Source organism: Aethalodelphis obliquidens, unplaced genomic scaffold, assembly GCF_003676395.1.
Source record: "Aethalodelphis obliquidens isolate GAN/ISIS:26980383/991018 unplaced genomic scaffold, ASM367639v1 scaffold8, whole genome shotgun sequence".
Classification (NCBI taxonomy): Eukaryota; Metazoa; Chordata; class Mammalia; order Artiodactyla; family Delphinidae; genus Aethalodelphis; species Aethalodelphis obliquidens.
This window is the reverse complement of record NW_020837952.1, coordinates 8633428-8635845: the sequence shown is the minus strand read 5'-3', so window position 1 is coordinate 8635845 and position 2418 is coordinate 8633428.

The window sequence follows — 2418 nt, the reverse complement described above, 5'->3', positions numbered from 1 at the left end:
TTTTTTTTTGCTGTACGCGGGCCTCTCACTGTTGTGGCCTCTCCCAGTGCGGAGCACAGGCTCCGGACGCGCAGGCTCAGCGGCCATGGCTCACGGGCCCAGCCGCTCCACGGCATGTGGTATCTTCCCGGACCGGGACACGAACCCGTGTCCCCTGCATCGGCAGGAGGACTCTCAACCACTGCGCCACCAGGGAAGCCCGGTATGGTGTCTTTTAATAAAGATGTTCGATTTTACCTGAGGCATACAATCAAAACATACATAACAGTCTATTATAGATTGAAAGGTATACAGTTTATTGAATACATTCTTACCATTGCAAAAATTTCAAGTTCTTTTCCCATTTGTATTCTATTTAGTATCAAGGATCTGAATTCTATATCCTGAATTCCATATCCTACCATACAATGATTGATACCTATGAACACAGAAATTATATCTACTATTCACCTATAGCTTTTTATTAGAATTATTTTTTTAGTTAAAGAATTTTTAAGAGTACATTTTAAAGCATAAGGCAAAGCAATTCACGACTGTTACAATTTCATTCTTGGATTTCTTCTACAACTACTTTTTTCTCCTGTCTTTATTGGGTTTCATGGTTGATTTGGCCTTTAAAGAACAAGTTTAACTTTTTTCTTAAATCACGTTTGAATATAACACCTAGTGCCTTCATTGTTTGGCAATACATTGAGAGTACTGTCACTGTTTTGGTGGTTATTGTGGTATCTCTGCATATGGCTCTTTTCCCCTACTCATTACAGAGTGGGAGAAAAATAATAGTACAGAGTAAAACTACATATAACAGATATACATCCACACTTTTTAACGTATCATCTAGAGCTATCTTTTTTTTTTTTTTTTTTTGGCAGTATGCGGGCCTCTCACTGTCGTGGCCTCTCCCGTTGTGGAGCACAGGCTCCAGACGCGCAGGCTCAGCGGCCATGGCTCACGGGCCTAGCCGCTCCGCGGCATGTGGGATCTTCCCGGACCGGGGCACGAACCCGCGTCCCCTGCATTGGCAGGCGGACTCTCAACCACTGCGCCACCAGGGAAGCCCTAGAGCTATCTCTTTAAAAAAAATTTTTTTTAATTGAAGTATAGTTGATTTACAATGTTGTGTTAGTTTCAGGTGTACAGCAAAGTGATTCGGTTATACATATATGTATTTATGTACACATATATATATTCTTTTTCAGATTCTTTTCCCATATAGGTTATTACAAAATGTTGAGTATAGTTCCCTGTGCTATACAGTAGGTCTTTGTTATCTATTTTATATATAATAGTTGTGTATACGTTAATCCTAAATGCCTAATTTCTCCCCCCCAGCCCCCCGCATATGGCTTTATTTTGACCTATCTACAGCTCAGAGTTGGAATTTGGTAACAACACACCGTCAGTTGTCAAACTTTTTTATGTATTTATTTTGCATAGGTGATGTGAAGTGATTAAAATGATGCTTGTCCCAATTACCAGTGGGACAGGAAACGGGTTCATAAATAAATTCTTATCATGCAATGTGTTAAATGCTATGGGTTAGTAGGGAGCCTGTCACTGGCACCGATTTCATCTAATTCTAACTGAACTACCTCGATGTGTTACATGCGCTCACTCAGCATGTCCTAGAACAAGCTGATTACCTGGTTTTTCCACCTGCATCCCAAAACGATTCCAGATGGGGCACTCCCTTTTTTGTTTAATCAGTCATCACCATTCCTGTTGTTTTCCACCTGAATTTTCTCAAAGCTGTTTATATCTTCCCCCTTATCCCATTGCCATAGCCAACTTCAGACCCTTATCTGTCTCTTGCCGTGGTGTCTTCTTGTCCCTTGTCTCTCTCTCTCTGTTTCACTGTTACCAGAATTATGTTTCTAAAATAGATCTAAATGGGTCACTTTTCTGTTTAAAACCTCCGATGGCTAAACTTTCAATCCTAGTTACAGTGTATAAGACCTTTTACACACTGATCCCAGCCCACCCTTCAAGCCATGTCCCCTCCCCACCCCCCAACTCCCAACATTTGTACACACAGTACCTGTGACCAGCCCCTATGCCCCTCTGTGGCTTTATTTTGACATATATACAGCTCAGAGTTGGAATTTGGTAACAACACTGTCAGTTGTCCCTGTGCATATTTTATCTTTGGTTCAACAGTTTTTGAGGGGCTACTACACTAGGCGCTGTCTTAGATGCTTGAGCTGTAATACCATTAAAACAAATATTCTTCCCCCCAAAAGCTCCTGGACAGATGACAGAAATACTACCCTGAAATGTTTTTTCTCTTATCTGACAGAATCCAGCTCCTTTTTCAAAACCAAGCCTTTCCTTTTACCCCGAGCACAGAAACTTCTTCCCTTAGGACTTTCTATGAACCATGGTGAGAAAAACCACAGGGAAGCTGTTAATTACAGAGCC